Raw genomic sequence first — 17,670 nt, forward strand, 5'->3', positions numbered from 1 at the left:
AAGGTATAACGTTATATCGCATCACTATGTAGCGTATAAAGTTATATACCATTACGATATAATGTATAACGTTATATTCCATCACTATAGTACGTGTATCGTTATATTGCATCACTATATGAAGTATAACGTTATATACTATTACGTTATATCGAATAACGTTATAAGGCATCACTATATGACGTATAACGTTATATATTATTACGCTATAACGTATAACGTTATATCGCATAACTATATGTCGTATAACGTTATATACTATTACGTTATAAGGTATAGCGTCATATACTATTAAGGTATAAGGTATAACGTTATATCGCATCAATATATGAGGTATGACGTTATATATTATAACGATATGACGTATAACGTTATAGACTATTACCTTATAACGAATAAAGGTATATTGCATGAATATATGACGTATAACATTATATACTATTACGTTATGGAGGATTAACTTTACACTGCACCACTATATGACGTATAACTTTATATACTATTACGTTATGTCGCATAACGATATACACTATTACGTTATTATGTATAACATTATATTGCATCACTATATGACGTATAACGTTATATACTATTACGTTATAACGTATAACGTTATATACTATTATGTTATAAGGTATAACGTTATATCGCATCACTATATGACGAATAACGTTATATACTTGTCGAATTGTCGTATTTTTATTTAACCGTATTTTTATTTAACTCCCGGTAGTCTACACATGTTCTACCTGAGCCATCTTTCTTTTTAACAAGTAATATATGGCTGGCAACAGGAGAATTACTGGGCCGAATAATTTCGGCTTCCATTAATTTGTTTATTCTTTCACGAACAAGCCTACGCTCTACCTCACTAAGTCTATAAGGACTTCTTTGTACTGTGACATTAGGATCAATCAATCGCATCTCCATTTGACCCGTATTCACTCGAACACGTGGAAAACCCGTAATGAAAGAATCTTTAAATTTTCCTAGAACAGATATTAATCGGCTTTTATCTTCTCCTATAACTTCAGTATCAACATCATTAATATTAATCTCATTTTTAGTGTCTTTATTACACACATTAATTACTTTTGTTCTACTAATAGCAACACTATTTTGAGTGATTTTTATATCAAAACCCCGGCTCAAAATTTCACGACCAATCATTATGTCATATTTTAAATATTTATCAGCAAGGACATGGAAAACTATCTCCAACGTAAATTCGTTAATACACACAACAGACAAAATTTGTAAAGTACTCTTAATGGTAGTATTTCCTATTCCTCGCACCACTACTACATTCGTCTCTCTTTTACCGGAAAATTTCAAAGCCACAGATTCTTTAATCAGCGAACACTCTGCTCCAGAATCAAAATAAAATGGAAACGACTCACCCAGATGAGTTAATCTACCCATTGAAGTTTCCGTAACACAGAAGTCGACCCGACGCTCATTATTATAATCATTACTTCCCTTTGGTGTATTACTATTATTTTTCCCCCTCCGCAACAGCGGACAAAAAGGCGCAATATGTCCCTCCTCGCGACAATTAAAGCATGTCACTTTTGATGTTGTCCTCCGAGCTAGCCTTTCCTCCGAGTTCTGTATGTTCTTCTGCTTTCCAAATTTTATTCTTCTCTGACAATCCTCTACTTTATGACCGTAGTTACCACAGTAATGACATTTGTTTCGGTAGAAATCAGAAATCTTATATCGTTTTGCTTCAGGAGCCGCAGAAGAGTTATCCGACGAAGACACTGACCTCTTCTTCGCAAAGGAGAATGCTCTCATTTCACATAGAAATTGATCTTCTATCTTGATATCTCAGCCATAGTTGAATTTTCCCACCTCGCTTTCAAGAGAGAGCGAAGACGAATTCCAAATGCTCCCAAGGTTTCATCCTTCAGTGGTTTTTTCGTTGGACATTTTCATTAACGCCGAAGTTGCTGTTTCTCTACCACCAAAACGCGCAATAAAAAGGTCTTTAAATTTTGTCCAGGTAACTTCTCTACCTACTAGCACTTGCGTAAGCCATTGTGCTGCTGATCCTTCCAGTGCGCTACTTAAAGCAGAAAACAACGTACTGCCTTGTAAAGGATTCTCTTTCATATACAAATTAACAACTGCACACCATGCAGCTGAGTCAGAACCCGCAATTTCAGGATTAAAGCGCGGAAGCGATAAATTTTTTAGGTTCTTCTTTCGGTTTTTGCACTAGCGTCTGAATCAACTCTCGCACGACTGTCAAGTGCTCTTGCATAGTAATAAACGGCACGTATCCCACTTCTGATGTCGAATTGTCGTTTGGATTTCGAGCGCGAGACAATTCTTCGTTAGCATTTGCCATCATGATGTTCAATAAAGGTGGTATTTACATAAAATTACATTTCTTTACAAAGTTTGATAAATAATTAGTTTAACGGTTAACTAAGATAACAAACAATAAGTAAACAAATGCTTTAAATAATATTCTTGGGTTCTGTAACGAATCCACGGTCAACGGGAAACTTTCTGTACGTTTTAATATATTTTTGATAGCACACTGACACGTTCACTCAGGCACAGGGTTTCTCTTAGACTGACTCCAAGACGATGACAGTAAACTCTCCAAGGAGATTGCAAAATAAAAGACAGATACAGTTACATATATCAAATACATATCGATCGGGAATATCAACAAATTCCCAAGCGCCGTAACTAGGCAGTTCCACATAAACCAGCATTGCTCCTGATCAAGACTTGATTGTTTATACAGCGTATCCCTTAACACTGGAACCTCCTTTGTAAAACATTTCGTTCATCCCGTGACCGTGGCTACGTTCGGCGACCAGTTATGTCACCCCGAGCCCAAGTATTGAGAAATCTACCAAAAGAAAGGCTCGATGTCTCTACATCTCCGACACGGCCATCCTGACAATCACCCGTCCTCGGGTGCATCTAAAATATTCGGTTTTCTTAACATTAGACTCAATTTAACATCTTTTACAATTTAACAAAACATTCTAATAAGCCAAGGGTCCACCACAACAACAAAGATTCTTACTAAATATTTGTTAACAAACATAAACAACAATCTGTCATATTACAATGTCTTTCTCCAAAACTGTTATTTAGTTGCATCCTCTAATCCTCCAGTCATTAGACTTCTCAATCTCTCACCAGAACACATCACTGTACTACTCTTATACATGAATATACCAAATTATATCACAACACCACACTGGGCGTGTGTGAAACACCAAATTACTTCACAACACCACACTGGGCGTGTGTGAAACACCAAATTACTTCACAACAGCACACTGGGCGTGTGTGAAACACCAAATTACTTCACAACAGCACACTGGGCGTGTGTGAAACACCAAATTACTTCACAACACCACATTGGGCGTGTGTGAAACACCAAATTACTTCACAACACCACATTGGGCGTGTGTGAAACACCAAATTACTTCACAACACCACATTGGGCGTGTGTGAAACACCAAATTACTTCACAACACCACATTGGGCGTGTGTGAAACACCAAATTACTTCACAACACCACATTGGGCGTGTATGAAACACCAAATTACTTCACAACACCACATTGGGCGTGTGTGAAATGTTATCAAAACATTCATCAAAATCAAAACATTCCTTCTCAATCACTGTACCTCAATCGTCACTGTCGTTGCCGATATCATCACTACACACATCCAACTCAGCAGGAATGCAACCATCTGGCATTTTCCTTAACTTATCATGACTGTACTTATACGACCGTTTGCCATCCATCGTTTTTTAAAATATATCTGTCTCCTTCCAAAATCTCTGCTATTATAAATGGACCCCTGTACTTAGGATCTAATTTTGTTTGATTTGTCTCTTCATTTTTTACGTAATACAAAGTCTCAAAGATTAAATTTAACTATTTTAGCCTTAGTTCTATCAAATCTTTCCTTATCATATTTAGCGTTTGACTCTATGTTTTGTATAGCTGCTGTCTTACATTGGAGATATTTACTTCCTTTTCTACAAAATCATCGGGAAGCAATAAACCATAAGGTCTTGTTGTTTTCCCTGACCATTGGCCCTACTAACACCGGTAGCTATTAAGTGAAGTTTAATATGTTTACTTTGACAAAAATCCTGAAATTCTTTACCAGTAAAACATCTACCCTGATCCGCTATAACTCGCCTTTACTGTATTAGAAGAATCTATTTTACGAGTATGATATAAATACACAAATTTTGTAAAAGCATCAATCAAAACAATGACATATTCCTTTAAATCTTAAATGAATATTTTTATGATTTTTATATCAAAACCCCTGCTCAAAATTTCACGACCAATCATTATGTCATATTTTAAATATTTATCAGCAAGGACATGGAAAACTATCTCCAACGTAAATTCGTTAATACACACAACAGACAAAATTTGTAAAGCACTCTTAATGGTAGTATTTCCTATTCCTCGCATCACTACTACATTCGTCTCTCTTTTACCGGAAAATTTCAAAGCCACAGATTCTTTAATCAGCGAACACTCTGCTCCAGAATCAAAATAAAATGGAAACGACTCACCCAGATGAGTTAATCTACCCATTGAAGTTTCCGTAACACAGAAGTCGACCCGACGCTCATTATTATAATCATTGCTTCCCTTTGGTGTATTACTGTTATTTTTCCCCTTCCGCAACAGCGGACAATAAGGCGCAATATGTCCCTCCTCGCGACACTTAAAGCATGTCACTTTTGATGATGTCCTCCGAGTTCTGTATGTTCTTCTGCTTTCCAAATTTTATTCTTCTCTGACAATCCACTACTTTATGACCGTAGTTACCACAGTAATGACATTTCTTGCGGTAGAAATCAGAAATCTTATATCGTTTTGCTTCAGGAGCCGCAGAAGTGTTATCCGACGAAAACACTGACCTCTTCTTCGCAAAGGAGAATGCTCTCATTTCACTTAGAAATTGATCCTCTGTCTTGATATCAATCGTAAGTGCTATTCGCTCAATTCGTTGATCTTGCGAAACCAATTGGAAAAGGACAGTAGCATTGATCACCTCAGCCATAGTTGAATTTTCCCACCTCGCTTTCAAGAGAGAGCGAAGACGAATTCCAAATGCTCCCAAGGTTTCATCCTTCAGTGGTTTTTCGTTGGACATTTTCATTAACGCCGAAGTTGCTGTTTCTCTAGCACCAAAACGCGCAATAAAAAGGTCTTTAAATTTTGTCCAGGTAACTTCTCTACCTACTAGCACTTGCGTGAGCCATTGTGCTGCTGATCCTTCCAGTGCGCTACTTAAAGCAGAAAACAACGCACTGCCTTGTAAAGGATTCTCTTTCATATACAAATTAACAACTGCACACCATGCAGCTGAGTCAGAACCCGCAATTTCAGGATTAAAGCGCGGAAGCGATAAATTTTTAGGTTCTTCTTTCGGTTTTTGCACTAGCGTCTGAATCAACTCTCGCATGACAGTCAAATGCTCTTGCATAGTAATAAACGGCACGTATCCCACTTCTGATGACGAATTGTCGCTTGGATTTCGAGCGTGAGACAATTCTTCGTTAGCATTTGCCATCATGATGTTCAATAAAGGTGGTATTTACATAAAATTACATTTCTTTACAAAGTTTGATAAATAATTAGTTTAACGGTTAACTAAGATAACAAACAATAAGTAATCAAATGCTTTTAATAATATTCTTGGGTTCTGTAACGATCCACGGTCAACGGGAAACTTTCTGTACGTTTTAATATATTTTTGATAGCACACTGACACGTTCACTCAGGCACAGGGTTTCTCTAAGACTAACCCCAAGACGATGACAGTAAACTCTCCAAGGAGATTGCAAAATAAAAGACAGATACAGTTACATATATCAAATACATATCGATCGGGAATATCAACAAATTCCCAAGCGCCGTAACAGGGCAGTTCCACATAAACCAGCATTGCTCCTGATCAAGACTTGATTGTTTATACAGCGTATCCGTTAACACTGGAAACTCCTTTGTAAAACATTTCGATCATCCCGTGACCGTGGCTACGTTCGGCGACCAGTTATGTCACCCCGAGCACAAGTATTGAGAAATCTTCCAAAAGAAAGGATCGATGTTTCTACATCTCCGACATACTATTACGTTATAACGTATAACGTTATATAATATTACGTTATAACGTATAACGTTATATACTATTACGTTATAACGTATAACGTTATATACTATTACGTTATAACGTATAACGTTATATACTATTACGTTATGTCGTATAACGTTGTATACTATTAGGCTATAAGGTATAACGTTATATTGCAGCACTATATGACGTTTAACGTTATATACTATTACGTTATGTCGTGTGACGTTTTATACTATTACGTTACAGGGTATAACGTTATATTGCATCACTATATGATGTATAACCTTGTATACTATTACGTTATGTCGTATAATGTTATATACTATTACGTTATGCCGTATAACGCTATATACTATTACGCTATGACGTATAACGTTACATACTATTACGATACAACGTATAACGTTATATCGCATCACTTTATGACGTATAACGTTATATACTATTACGTTATAGCGAATAAATTTATATCGCATCACCATAAGACGTATAACGCTATATACTTTTTCATTACGTCGTGTAACGTTTTATACTATTACGTCATAACGCAAAACGTTTTATACTATTATGGTATAACGTATTACGTTATATTGCATCACCATATGATGTATACCTTTTATACTATTACGTTATAACTTACAACGTTATATTGCATCACTATATCACGTATAACGTCATATACTGTTACGTTATAACGTATAACGTTATATTGCATCACTATATCAAGTATAACGTTACGGAGTATTACGTTATAACGTATAACGACATTATGCATTACTATGTGACGTATAACGTCATATACTATTACGTTATAACCTATAACGTTATATTGCATCTCTATATAACGTATAACGTATTATTGAATCACTGTATGACGTATAACGTTGATACTACTACGTTATAACTTATAACGTTATATTGCATCACTATATGAAGTATAACCTTATATACTAATACGTTATAACGCATAACGTTATATTGCATCACTATATCACTTACAACGATATATTGCATCACTATACTACGTATAACGTATACGTAGTATAATGTTACGTTATAACGTATTACGTTATATTGCATCACTATATCAAGTATAACGTTACGGAGTATTACGTTATAACGTATAACGACATTATGCATTACTATGTGACGTATAACGTTATATACTATTACGTTATAACCTATAACGTTAAATTGCATCTCTATACAACGTACAACGTATTATTGAATCACTGTATGACGTATAACGTTGATACTACTACGTTATAACTTATAACGTTATATTGCATCACGATATGACGTATAACTTTATATTGCACCACTATATGACTTATAACTTTATATTGCATCACTATATGATGTCTAACGTTATATAATTTTACGTTATAACGTATAACGCTATATTGCATCACTATATGACGTATAACGTTATATACTATTACGTTATTGCGTATAACGAAATATTGCACCACTATATGACGTATCACTTTATATTGCATCACTATATGACGTATAACGTTATATACTATTACGTTATAACGTATAACGTTATATACGATTACGGTATAACGTATAACGTTATATTGCATCACTATATCAAGTATAACGTTACGGAGTATTACGTTATAACGTATAACGACATTATGCGTTACTATGTGACGTATAACGTTATATACCATTACGTTATAACCTATAACGTTATATTGCATCTCTATATAGCGTATAACGTATTATTGAATCACTGTATGACGTATAACGTTGATACTACTACGTTATAACTTATAACGTTATATTACATCACTATATGAAGTATAACCTTATATACTATTACGTTATAACGCATAACGTTATATTGCATCACTATATGAAGTATAACCTTATATAATATTATGTTATAACGCATAATCGTTATATTGCTTCACTATATCACTTACAACGTTATATTGCATCACTATATGACGTATAACGTCATATACTGTTACGTTATAACGTATAACGTTATATTGCATCACTATATGACGTATAACGTTATATAGCATCACTATATGACGTATAACGTTATATACTATTACGTTATAACGTATAACGTTATATTGCATCACTATATCACTTACAACGTTATATTGCATTACTGTATGACGTATAACGTCATATACTGTTACGTTATAACGCATAACGATATATTTCACCACTATATGACGTATAACGTTATATACTATTACGTTATAACGTATAACGTTATATTGCATCACTATATGATGTCTAACGTTATATAATTTTACGTTATAACGTATAACGCTATATTGCATCACTATATGATGTCTAACGTTATATACTATTACGTTATAACGTATAACGCTACATTGCATAACTATATGACGTATAACGTATTATTGCATCACTATATGACGTATAACGTTGATACTATTACGTTATAACTTATAACGTTATATTGCATCACTATATGACGTGTAACGTTATATACTATTACGTTATAAGGTATAACGATATATTGCATCACTATATGGCGTATAACGTTATATACTATTACGTTATAGCGTATAACGATATATTGCACCACTATATGACGTATCACTTTATATTGCATCACTATATGACGTATAACGTTATATACTATTACGTTATAACGTATAACGTTATATTGCATCACTATATCACTTACAACGTTATATTGCATTACTATATAACGTATAACGTCATATACAGTTACGTTATAACGAATAACGATATATTGCACCACTATATGACGTATAACGTTACATACTATTACGTTATAACGTATAACGTTATATTGCATCACTATATCAAGTATAACGTTACGGAGTATTACGTTATAACGTATAACGACATTATGCATTACTATGTGACGTATAACGTTTTATACTATTACGTTATAACCTATAACGTTATATTGCATCTCTATATAACGTATAACGTATTATTGAATCACTGTATGACATATAACGTTGATACTACTACGTTATAACTTATAACGTTATATTACATCACTATATGAAGTATAACCTTATATACTATTACGTTATAACGCATACCGTTATATTGCATCACTATATCACTTACAACGATATATTGCATCACTATACTACGTATAACGTATACGTAGTATACTGTTACGTTATAACGTATAACGTTATATTGCATCACTATATCAAGTATAACGTTACGGAGTATTACGTTATAACGTATAACGACATTATGCATTACTATGTGACGTATAACGTTATATACTGTTACGTTATAACCTATAACGTTATATTGCACCTCTATACAACGTATAACGTATTATTGAATCACTGTATGACGTATAACGTTGATACTACTACGTTATAACTTATAACGTTATATTGCATCACGATATTACGTATAACTTTATATTGCACCAATATATGACTTATAACTTTATATTGCATCACTATATGGTGTCTAACGTTATATAATTTTACGTTATAACGTATCACTTTATATTGCATCACTATATGACGTATAACGTTATATACTATTACGATATAACGTATAACGATATATTGCATCACTATATGATGTCTAACGTTATATACTATTACGTTGTAACGTATAACGCTACATTGCATAACTATATCACGTATAACGTATTATTGCATCACTATATGACGTATAACGTTTATACTATTACGTTATAACTTATAACGTTATATTGCATCACTATATGAAGTATAACCTTATATAATATTATGTTATAACGCATAATCGTTATATTGCTTCACTATATCACTTACAACGTTATATTGCATCACTATATGACGTATAACGTCATATACTGTTACGTTATAACGTATAACATTATATTGCATCACTATATGACATATAACGTTATATAGCATCACTATATGACGTATAACGTTATATACTATTACGTTATAACGTATAACGTTATATTGCATCACTATATCACTTACAACGTTATATTGCATTACTATATGACGTATAACGTCATTTACTGTTACGTTGTAACGCATAACGATATATTGCACCACTATATGACGTATAACGTTATATACTATTGCGTTATAACGTATAACGTTATATTGCATCACTATATGATGTCTAACGTTATATAATGTTACGTTATAACGTATAACGCTATATTGCATCACTATATGACGTATAACGTTATATACTATTACGCTATAGCGTATAACGATATATTGCACCACTATATGACGTATCATTTTATATTGCATCACTATATGACGTATAACGTTATATACTGTTACGATATAACGTATAACGATATATTGCATCACTATATGATGTCTAACGTTATATACTATTACGTTATAACGTATAACGCTACATTGCATAACTATATGACGTATAACGTATTATTGCATCACTATATGACGTATAACGTTGATACTATTACGTTATAACTTATAACGTTATATTGCATCACTATATGACGTGTAACGTTATATACTATTACGTTATAAGGTATAACGATGTATTGCATCACTATATCACTTATAACGATATATTCTATCACTATATGACGCATAACGTCATGTACTATTACGTTATAACATATAACGCTATATTGCATCACTATATGACGTAAAACGTTATATTGCATCTCTATATGACGTATAACGTATTATTGCATCACTATATGACGTATAACGTTATATACTATTACGTTATAACGTATAACGATATATTGCATTACTATATGATGTCTAACGTAATATAATTTTACGTTATAACGAATAACGCTATATTGCATCACTATATGACGTATAACTATATAGACTATTACGTTATAGCCTATAACGTTATACTGCATCACTATATGTCGTATAACGTTATATACTATTACGTTATAACGTATAACGATACTTTGCATCACTATATGATGTCTAACGTTATATACTATTACGTTATAACGTAGAACGCTCTACAGCATCACTATATGACGTATAACGATATAGTCCATCACTATGTGAAGTATAACGATATAGACTATTACGTTATAACGTATAACGTTATATTGCATCTCTATATGACGTGTAACGTTATATTGTATCACTATATATCGTATAATGATATGGAGTATTACGTTATAACGTATAGCGACATATTGCATTACTATGTGACGTATAACGTTATATACCATTACGTTATAACGTATAACGTTATATTGCATCTCTATATGATTTCCAACGTTATATACTATTACGTTATAACGTATAACGCTACATTGCATAACTATATGTCGCATAACATTATATTGCATCACTATATGTGGTATAACGTCATATACTATTACGTTATAACGTATAACGTTATATTGCATCTCTATATAACGTTATATACTATTACGTTATAACGTATGACGATATATTGCACCACTATATGACGTACAACTCTATATTGCATCTGTGTATGTCGTATAACGTTATATACTATTACGTTATAGCGTATAACGATATATTGCACCTCTATATGGCGTATCACTCTATAGTGCATCACTATGTGACGTATAACGCTATATTGCATCACTATATGACGTATAACTATATAGACTATTACGTTATAACCTATAACGTTATACTGCATCACTATATGTCGTATAACGTTATATACTATTACGTTATAACGTGAAACGATATATTGCATCACTATATGGCGTATAATGGTATATTCCATCACTATGTGAATTATAACGATATAGACTATTACGTTATAACGTATAACGTTATATTGCATCTCTATATGACGTATAACGTTATATTGTATCACTATATAACGCATAACGTTATATACTATTAAGTTAAAACGTATAACGACATAATGCATTACTATGTGACGTATAACGTTATATACTATTACGTTATAACGCATAACGATATCTTGCACCACTATATGACGTATAACGTTATATTCTATTACGTTATAACGTATAACGTTATATTGCATATCTATATGACGTATAACGTATTATTGCATCACTATATGACGTATAACGTTATATACTATTACGTTATAACGCATAACGTTATATTGCATCACTGTATCACGTATAACGTTATGGAGTATTACGTTATAACGTATAGCGACATATTGCATTACTATTTGACGTATAACGTTATATACTATTACGTTATAACCTATAACGTTATACTGCGTCACTATATGACGTATAACGTTATATACTATTACGTTATAAGGTATAACGATATATTGCATCACTATATCACTTATAACGTTATATTGCTTCTCCATATGACGTATGACGATATAGACTATTACGTTATAACGTATAACATTATATTGCATCTCTATATGACGTATAACGTTATATAGCATCACTATATGACGTATAACGTTATATACTATTACGTTATAACGTATAACGTTATATTGCATCACTATATCAAGTATAACGTTACGGAGTATTACGTTATAACGTATAACGACATTATGTATTACTATGTGACGTATAACGTTATATACTGTTACGTTATAACCTATAACGTTATATTGCACCTCTATACAACGTATAACGTATTATTGAATCACTGTATGACGTATAACGTTGATACTACTACGTTATAACTTATAACGTTATATTGCATCACGATATGACGTATAACTTTATATTGCACCACTATATGACTTATAACTTTATATTGCATCACTATATGATGTCTGACGTTATATAATTTTACGTTATAACGTATAACGCTATATTGCATCACTATATGACGTATAACGTTATATACTATTATGTTATAGCGTATAACGATATACTGCACCACTATATGACGTATCACTTTATATTGCATCACTATATGACGTATAACGTTATATACTATTACGATATAACGTATAACGATATATTGCATCACTATATGATGTCTAACGTTATATGCTATTACGTTGTAACGTATAACGCTACATTGCATAACTATATGACGTATAACGTATTATTGCATCACTATGTCACTTATAACGATACATTGCACCAGTATATGAGGTATAACGATATATACTATTACGTTAGAACCTATAACGTTGTACTGCATCACTATATCACTTATAACGTTATATTGCATCACTATATGACGTATAACGTTATATACTATTACGTTATAAGGTATAACGTTATATTGCATCACTATATCACTTATAACGTTATACTGCTTCACTATATGACGTATAACGTTATATACTATTACGTTATAAGGTATAACGGTATATTGCATCACTATATGAAGTATAACCTTATATACTCTTACGTTATAAGGTATAACGATATATTGCATCACTATATGAAGTATAACCTTATGTACTATTACGTTATAACCTATAACGTTGTACTGCATCACTATATGACGTATAACCTTATATACTATTACATTATAACGTATAACGTTATATTGCATCACTATATCACTTATAACGATATATAGCATCACTATATGAAGTATAACGTTATATACTTTTACATTATAACTTATAACGTTATAGAATATTACGCTATAACGTATGACTACATATTGCATCACTATATGACGTATAACGTTATATACTATTACGTTATAATGCATAACGTTATATTGCACCACAATATGACGTATAACGTTATATACCATTACGCTATAACGGATAACGATATATTTCATCACTATGTGACGTATGCGTATGTGACGTATTACTATATGACGTATAACGTTATGGAGTACTGCGTTACAACGTATAACGACATATTGCATTACTATGTGACGTATAACGATATATACTATTGCGTTATAACTTATAACGTTTTATTGCACCACTATATGACGTATATCGATAGATACTATTACGTTATAACGGATAACGGTATATTTCATCACTATGTGACGTATAACATTATATACTATTACGTTATTACCTATAACGTTATACTGCATCACTATATGACGTATAACCTTATATACTATTACATTATAAGGTATAACGTTATATTGCATCACTATATCACTTATAACGATATATAGCATCACTATATGAAGTATAACGTTATATACTTTTACATTATAACTTATAACGTTATAGAATATTACGCTATAACGTATGACTACATATTGCATCACTATATGACGTATAACGATATATACTATTACGTTATAACGTATAACGGTATATTGCATCACTATATGAAGTATAACCTTATATACTATTACGTTATAAGGTATAACGATATATTGCATCACTATATGAGGTATAACCTTATATACTACTACATTATAAGGTAAAATGATATATTGCACCACTATATGACGTATAACGTCATATACTATTACGTTATATCCTATAACGTTGTACTGCATCACTATATGACGTATAACGTTATATACTATTACGTTATAACCTATAACGTTGTACTGCATCACTATATGACGTATAACGTTATATACTATTACATTATAACCTATAACGTTGTACTGCATCACTATATGACGGATAACCTTATATACTATTACATTATAAGGTATAACGTTATATTGCATCACTATATCACTTATAACGATATATAGCATCACTATATGAAGTATAACGTTATATACTTTTACATTATAACTTATAACGTTATAGAATATTACGCTATAACGTATGACTACATATTGCATCACTATATGACGTATAACGATATATACTATTACGTTATAACGTATAACGGTATATTGCATCACTATTTGACGTATAACGTTATATACTATTACGTTATAATGCATAACGTTATATTGCATCACTATATGACGTATAACGTTATATACTATTACGTTATAACGGATAACGATATATTTCATCACTATGTGACGTATGCGTATGTGACGTATTACTATATGACGTATAACGTTATGGAGTATTGCGTTACAACGTATAACGATATATTGCATCACTATGTGACATATAACGTTATATGCTATTATGTTATAAGGTATAAAGTTATATAGTGATGCAATATAACGTTATACCTTATAACATAATAGTATATAACATTATACGTCATATAGTAATGCACTACATCGTTATAGGTTATGACGTAATAGTATATGACGTTATACGCCATATAGTGGTGTATTATATCGTTATAAGTGATATAGTGATGCAATATAACGTTATACCTTATAACGTAATAGCATATAACGTTATATGTCACATAGTGATGCAATATATCGTTATACGTTGTAACGCAATACTCCATAACGTTATACGTCATATCGTAATACAATATTACGTTATAAGTGATATAGTGATGCAATATAACGCTATACGTTATAACGTTATAGTTCATAACGTTATACGTCATATAGTGATGCAGTACAACGTTATAGGTTATAAGGTAATAGTACATAAGGTTATACTTCATATACTGATGCAATATATCGTTATACCTTATAACGTAAGAGTATATAAGGTTATACTTCATATAGTGATGCAATATGTAGTCATACGTTATAGCGTAATATTCTATAACGTTATAAGTTATAATGTAAAAGTATATAACGTTATACTTCATATAGTGATGCTATATATCGTTATAAGTGATATAGTGATGCAATATAACGTTACACCTTATAATGTAATAGTATATAAGGTTATACGTCATATAGTGATGCAGTACAACGTTATAGGTTATAACGTAATAGTACATAAGGTTATACTTCATATAGTGATGCAATATATCGTTATACCTTATAACGTAAGAGTATATAAGGTTATACTTCATATAGTGATGCAATATGACGTTATGCCTTATAACGTAATAGTTTATAACGTTATACGTCATATAGTTATGCAGTACAACGTTACAGGTTATAACGTAATATTATACGACGTTATACGTCGTATAGTCGTGCAATATATTGTTATACCTTATAGCGTAATAGTATATAAGGTTATACTTCATATAGTGATGCAATATAACGTATAGCGTTATATTACATCACTATATCACTTGTAACGTTATATTGCATCACTATATCACTTATAACGTTATATTGCATTACTATATGACGTATAACGTTATGGAGTATTACGTTACAACAAATAACGATATATTGCATCACTATGTGGCGTATAACGATATATACTATTACGTTATAACGCATAACGTTATATTGCATCACTATATCACTCATAACGTTATATTGCACCACTATATGACGTATAACGGCATATACTATTACGTTGTAACCTATAACGTTGTACTGCATCACTGTATGACGTATAACGTTATATACTATTACGTTATAATGCATAACGTTATATTGCATCACTATATGACGTATAACGTTATGGAGTATTACGTTACAACGTATAACGATATATTGCATCACTATGTGACATATAACGTTATATGCTATTACGTTATAATGCATAACGTTATATTGCATCACTATATGACGTATAACGTTATGGAGTATTACGTTACAACGTATAACGATATATTGCATCACTATGTGACATATAACGTTATATGCTATTACGTTATAACGTATGGCGATATATTTCATCACTATATCATAACTATGTGACACTATGTGACGGATAACGTTATATACTATTACGTTATTACCTATAACGTTATACTGCATCACTATATGACGTATAACGTCATATACTGTTATAACGTATAACGTTATATTGCATGACTATATGACGTATAACGTTATGGAGTATTACGTTACAACGTATAACGATATATTGCATCACTATGTGACATATAACGTTATATGCTATTACGTTATAAGGTATAACGTTATATTGCATCACTATATCACTTATAACGTTATATTGCTTCCCTATATGAAGCGTAACGTTATATACTAGTACGTTATAACGCATAACGTTATATTGCATCACTATATGACGTATAACGTTATGGAGTATTACGTTTTAACGTATAACGTTATATACTATTACGTTATAACGCATAACGTTATATTGCATCACTATATCACTTATAACGTTATATTGCATCACTATATCACTTATAACGTTATAATGCACCACTATATGGCGTATAACGTCATATACTATTACGTTATAACCTATAACGATGTAGTGCATCACTATATGACGTATAACGTTATATACTATTATGTTATAAGGTGATACGTTATATTGCATCACTATATCACCTATAACGTTATATAGCATCCCTATATGACGTGTAACGTTATGAACTATTACGTTATAACGTATAACGTTGTACTGCATCACTATATGACGTATAACGTTATATACTATTACGTTATAAGGTATAACGTTATATTGCATCACTATATCACTTATAACGTTATATTGCTTCCCTATATGAAGCGTAACGTTATATACTAGTACGTTATAACGCATAACGTTATATTGCATCACTATATGACGTATAACGTTATGGAGTATTACGTTTTAACGTATAACGTTATATACTATTACGTTATAACGCATAACGTTATAT

This window comes from Bombus affinis, unplaced genomic scaffold, assembly GCF_024516045.1.
Source record: "Bombus affinis isolate iyBomAffi1 unplaced genomic scaffold, iyBomAffi1.2 ctg00000175.1, whole genome shotgun sequence".
Taxonomy (NCBI): domain Eukaryota; kingdom Metazoa; phylum Arthropoda; class Insecta; order Hymenoptera; family Apidae; genus Bombus; species Bombus affinis.